We start from the raw sequence: 5,688 nt of genomic DNA on the forward strand, positions 1-5,688 counted from the left end.
GGCTGGACGCAGTGACTCACACCTGTAATCCCAGCACTTTGGGAGGCTGAGGCAGGCAGATCACTTAAGGCCAGGAGTTTGAGACCAGCCTGGCCAACATGGTGAAACCCGTCTCCACTAAAAATACAAAAATTAGCTGGGCGTGGTGGTGGGCACCTGCAATCCCAGCTATTTGGAGGCCTAGGCAGAAGAATTCCTTGAATCTGGGAGGTGGAGGTTGCAGTGAGCTGAGATCCTACCACTGTACTCCAGCCTGGGTGACTGAGCAAGACTCGGTCTCAAAAAATAAAAATAAAATAAAATAAACAAAATTAGAAAAATAAAAAATATAAAAAAATAAGGCCAGGCACGGTGGCTCACACCTGTAATCCCAGCACTTTGAAAGGCTGAGGTGGGCGTATCACTTGAGGTCGGGAGTTCAAGACCAGCCTGACCAACATGGAGAAACCTCGTCTCTACTAAAAAGTACAAAATTAGCCGGGCGTGGTGGCGCATGCCTATAATCCCAGTTACTCAGGAGGCTGAGACAGGAGAATCACTTGAACCCAGGAGGCAGAGGTTGTGGTGATCTGAGATGGCACCATTGCACTCCAGCCTGGGCAGCAAGAGCGAAACTCTGTTTCAAAAATAAAATAAAATAAAATAATGGTTATATCCTCTGAATTGAGTCTTAGAAAAAAAAAATATATATATATATACTATAAAGTTTATTAAAAGGAAAAGTTATGGCCTGGGTGTGGTGGCTTATGCCTGTAATCCCAACACTTTCGGAGGCTGAAGTGGGAGGATCATTTGAGGCCAGGATTTGGAGGCCAGCCTGGGAAACATAGTGAGACTCCATCTGTACAAAAATTTTAAAATTTAGACAGGCGTGGTGCTGTGTGCTTAGTCCCAGCTACTCAGGAGGCTGAGGCAGGAGGATCGCTTGAGCCTAGGAGTTTGAGGCTACAGTGAGCTATAATGGCACAACTGCGTGGCAGCCTGGGCAACAGAGTGAAACACCATCTCAAAAGAAAGGGAAGAAAGGAAGAAGGAAGGAAGAAAGAAAGAAAGAAAAGAAAAGAAAAGAAAGAAAAGTTGTGTTGATGGAAGCAAAAAAAAAAAAGAAAACTCTAGGTGCCATATAAGGATGCCCATCTAGCCTATTAGAGGACAAGGGGCCACCTTAGACATTTTAGGAGGAACTCCAGTCAAAACTGGCAGAGGAACTGTCCAGCCAATCACTGGAATGGTGAGAAATAGTAAGCTATGGTTGCTTTGGGCCACTAAGTTTTGGGGTGGCTTGTTACGCAGCCAAGCCTAATTAAAACACAAGCTCAATTTATCTCATTATTAAAAAATAAAAATACACAATGAGGGAGAGCAAGTGGGAATACAGGTGAAAAAAAATGGCCCTACATTGGTAAATTTTTTTTTCTTTTTGATGACATGGTTTTGCTTTGTCGAAGTGGCAAGATCACAGCTCACTGCAACCTCCTGGGCTCAAGTGATCCTCCCACCTGAGCCTCATGAGTGGGTGAGACTACAGGCACCTGCGCTCAAGGCTAGCTAATTTTTTAATTGTTTTGTAGAGATGGAGGTCTCACTATGTTGTCCAGGCTGGTCTCGAACTCCTAAGCTCAAGTGATCCGCCCGCCTCTGCCTCCTAAAATGCTGGAATTACAGGCGTGAGTACCACCTGGACTACATTGGTCATTGTTGAAGGTGGGGGTTTGTTACCTACTTATCTACTTTTATGTCTGTTTGAAATTGTAATAATAAGTAAAAAAGAAGCTAAGAGGGGGTTGGAAAGATTTCATTAGAAAATTTTACATACATGCTTGCTATTTCACACTTCCCTAATGGCTTGTATTTCATTTTCTTTTTATGCTGCTTTTTGTTTTTAAATATTTACCTAGTAAACTTTTTAAAAAGCTTTCCTCCTTTTCCTTTTATTCTTTTTAAGTTGAAGCCTTGGAAGTGGTTTTCATTCCGTTACAGAAAGCACAACCCCAGCTTAAAATGTCTTTAATTTTCTTTACATGATTACATAATATAGGGAAAATGAAATACATGTTTTTCCCACCGGGTCCCATTTTGACCCCAGAGTGCGGCAGAAATCTGTACATTTCCTGGATGTCTCTGGTGGTGGGGGGAGGGGGAAGGCAGGGAGGGAGCCCAGCTGACTCTACATCCAGAAACCTCTCTCAAGGCAGCCCGCGCCCCCAACAGGCAGGATTCCAACAGTGCAGAAGCCCCCAGGCCCCAAGTCCGGGGTGGCGAGGGGTGGCGGACGACGAGGTCGTCCTGCCTCCCCGGGGAGCCACCTTGGCCCTCCCTCTGTCCTGCTGGCTGGGTGCCGCGCTGCGGGGCTGCTCAGGTTGGTAACTGGGCAAACTGACGCTAGGGCCGCCGCTGGACGGTGGAGGTGGGGGTGGGTGTTGGGGTGCTGCGAGGGGCGACAAGGCTCTCCCTCGCTGCGAGCACGGAAAAGGCGGGTCAGCCTCCATTACAAAGCGCTGCAGGAGGGCCAGAAGCTTGTCTTGGCCAGACCCTGCATCCATCCTGCCCATGTTCCCCGCCCAGCTCCCCCTGGGCTGTGATCCTTGCGGATTTCACCACCACACTGTGGAAGCGGAGATGCCCCCGCGTGCACCCCCGAAGTGAAGGGGCGCGTGGCAAATGAGGCGGGGGGACAGCGGCCAGAGCAGACCACAGCGAGGTAGCCCGCCCGGGAGGTGTCCGAGGGTCCCCGGCTGAGGGGTGAGGGGCGCAGCCGGGCGGCACTCTCTCCGCAAGCGCCACCAGAGGCCGCCTGGAACCCAAGTTTCAACCCCCCGATGGCTCCTTTCCCCGCTTCCTAGCGGTGTTTGCCATGACGGCTGCGAGTTCTCCGACCTGGAGGCCATTCTCCTTTCCTTCCAAGGACGCCCAGAACCCTCCGGGGGGCGGGGGATAAGGGAGGAAGGAGGGAGGAGGAGAGGGAGGGAGATGGCGGGGAGAAGAGAGGGAGGGAGGAAAAGGAACGAACTGCATTGACCTGTCGCCTCTGCACGGTAAGATTCTGGCACCATGGGTCCCGGCCTCCTCTCCTGGGGCCAAACGTTCCGGTTCCCGACGCCAGGCTGCAGAAAAAATGAGCACAGAGAACACGTGGACTAGCACACAAACAAGCTTATTACCTCTTTTTTATCTTTTGCACACTAATTAATAAATAAACTACTGCAACGGAAAAAAAGCAGGCAGAATGCAAACAGCCTCTCGGTGGCTCTGTTATATAAGAGGGACGCACGGAGGCTGCTTGGTGGCCAAAGAATTCCTCCAATGCCCGCTCCAAAGCGGAGCCCTGCAACGGCTTTAAATCAAAAGGAAAGCGGGTGTCAGCAGCAAGCACAGAAAGCGGTGCCTAATTCAGCCGGGAACGAACACCATATTCCTGCGGGGGTGGCGATGGGGGCACGACTATTACAAAACGAGGCCCCCCCGAAAGCGCCCTGGCCCACCCAACACACACGTTCACTTCCTTGCAGATTTCTGCTGGTATGGAACCATACCCGCACCTCCACCCCCATGACCAGAGTTGCTGGAGCTGGAAGCTGCCCCAAGCACTGCGCCACCAGCGTCCCCTGGCCCAGGAATTTAGGATTGGAGTAGAGAAAGGGCAGTGTCTATAGAAAGCGGGAGAGGATCCTGTGTAAACAGGGGAGCTGGGGAGAGAGTGGCCACCGGGATTCTGCCTTCCACCTCACTGCAGCCTCCTCCCAGCAGCTGTAATCATCCCTGTCTCCCGGTTCCCGAGGCACCTATGACCTATAACATCCTTCTGAGACTCAGTGAGCTAGAAACTTCTGTTACTTGCACCCAGCAGAGTTCTAAATAATATGCCCTCAAAACCAAGCTTGCATTTTCATTTTGCTTTTTTATTTTTCTAAATAGACTATTTTTTTTTTTTTAGAGCAGTTTTAGGTTCACAGCAAAATAGAGAGGAAGGCGCAGAGATTCCCATATTCCCGACAGCATCCTGCTAGCATGGGAATCTTATCACCCAGGAGCCGCAGCTGACATGAGGGTTCACTCTTGCTGTGGTACATTCTGTGGATTTGGACTAACGCATAACGCCACACATCCACCATGATACTGTCACACGGAGGATTTTCACTGCCCTAAAAATCCACTTTGCTCCACCGATTCATCCCCCCTTCCCACGACATCTGGCAGGGCTGAATTTTTTTTCACCTTTTCCATAGTCTTGCCTTTTCCAGAATGTCATATAGTTGGAATCATACAGTATGCAGCCTTTTCAGATTGGCTTTCGCTTAAGTTATTCCTTTTACTTCTGCAGTAAAAGTTTCCTGCTTACATTTTCCCAACCCTTCTCTCATTTAGTGTACAGGGCACATCACATCTTCCAACTGAGGAAAAATCTCATTTCAGGCCTACAAATAAATTAGAATCAAGTGTTTTTCCTTTCAGCAAAAGGAAATTAAAATGTATGGAAAACTTGAAAGGAGAGATCCTGGCGTTTCTATTTCCAGCCATAGCACAACCTGTCTAAAGCGTTCTCTGATTCTTCTTCCAGAGAGGGAGTTTTAAACACCTGGGGAAGCATGTGCAGAAGATCGGTTTCCTCACCCAAGGATGGGCACGACCCTGTGGCCTAGCATCCATGGCACGGTTCTGAGGGCTGCCTCCCTCTGCCCTGGCAGCGTGGTTCCATCTGCAGTGAGGAGAGTCCAGCGGCGCTCTGCATGGAAGCAAATCCATGGCGCCCTGCTGCAGGAGCACCTGCAAATACTCATCGCCTCCTTATTTCTCCGGAGGTCTCTCACTTAATCCCCAGTCTATTTCTGCAACACTCTCCCATCAGCCATAGTAACAGCAGCAGCAGTTTAAATGTACTGACTGTTGACTATGTTCCAAACACCTTTCTTTTTAATTTAATAATTTTTTTGACATGGAGTCCCGCTCTGTTGCCCAGGCTGGAGTGCAGTGGTACGATCTCAGCTCTTTGCAACCTCCGCCTCCCGGGTTCAAGAGATTCTCGTGCTTCAGCCTCCTGAGTAGCTGGAATTATAGGCATTCGTCACCACACACAGCTAGTTTTTGTATTTTCAGTCGAGATAGGGTTTCATCACGTTGTCCAGGCTGGCCTCAAACTCCTGACCTCAGATGATCCACTCGCCTTGGCCTCCCAATGTGCTGAGATTACAGGCATAAGCCACCATGCCTGGTCTCCAGGCACCTTTCTAAGGCCTTCATTTTTATTTATTTACCTATTTTTTAAAATTATTTATTTATTTATTTATTTATCTTAGACGGAGTCTCACTCTGTCACCCAGGCTGGAGTGCAGTGGCACAATTTCAGCTCACTGCAACCTCCACCTCCTAGGTTCAAGTGATTCTCCTGCCTCAGCTTCTTAAGTAGCTGGGATTACATAGGTGGGCACCACCATGCCCAGGTAATTTTTGTATTTTTAGTAGAGACGGGGTTTCACCATGTTGGCCAGGCTGGTCTCGAACTCCTGACTTTGTGATCCGCCCACCTCGGCCTCTCAAAGTGCTGGGATTACAGGCGTGAGCCACCATGCCCAGCTTATTTACCTATTTTTTTTTAAAAAAACGTATTTTTTTTTTTTAGACAGAGTCTCACTCTGTCACCCAGGCTGGAGTGCAGTGGCATGATCATGGCTCACTGCAGCCTCAACCTCC

At 49.1% G+C, this 5,688-nt stretch overlaps 1 long non-coding RNA gene across 1 annotated transcript; it reads left to right on the forward strand.

The window, feature by feature from the left end:
• Window positions 1-2,203: 2,203 nt before the first annotated feature.
• Window positions 2,204-4,931, forward strand: LOC116539070. The gene is made up of 2 exons (XR_004263909.1): window positions 2,204-2,359; window positions 4,559-4,931. It is a non-coding gene; the product is annotated as an uncharacterized LOC116539070 (long non-coding RNA).
• The last annotated feature ends 757 nt before the right edge of the window (window positions 4,932-5,688 follow it).

Source organism: Sapajus apella, unplaced genomic scaffold (assembly GCF_009761245.1).
Source record: "Sapajus apella isolate SASKATOON/1434 unplaced genomic scaffold, GSC_monkey_1.0 scaffold125, whole genome shotgun sequence".
Taxonomy (NCBI): domain Eukaryota; kingdom Metazoa; phylum Chordata; class Mammalia; order Primates; family Cebidae; genus Sapajus; species Sapajus apella.